Source organism: Asparagus officinalis, chromosome 2 (genome assembly GCF_001876935.1).
Source record: "Asparagus officinalis chromosome 2, Aspof.V1, whole genome shotgun sequence".
Lineage (NCBI taxonomy): Eukaryota > Viridiplantae > Streptophyta > Magnoliopsida > Asparagales > Asparagaceae > Asparagus > Asparagus officinalis.
The window spans coordinates 16,814,581-16,814,912 of record NC_033795.1 but is presented as its reverse complement, the minus strand read 5'-3'; positions in this window follow the sequence as shown (position 1 = coordinate 16,814,912).

Genomic DNA, 332 nt, shown 5'->3' with positions numbered 1-332 from the left:
TAAGCGGTACTTTGGCTGCCTACCTAGTATAGGCGGTATCTACGCTGCCCACCTAGATTTTGTGAGCACCTAGGAAACCATTGTCTGCTTACATGGACTGCACCATTTAGGCATTGATCGTGATTTTCTCCATTGCAGCCTCCACGTCCTCCAAACTCCTCCAAACTCCAACTATGAACCCTCCATCTCTCCGACCTTCTCCACCACCACTTAGAAAATATGTCTAGATGTCAGTCTTGCCTAAATTTTCTATAACATGTTGTAGTTATAATAAAGATAACTTAAAACTTGAGTTTGTAGAGGAAAAGAGGAAAAACTTTAGTCCCACATTG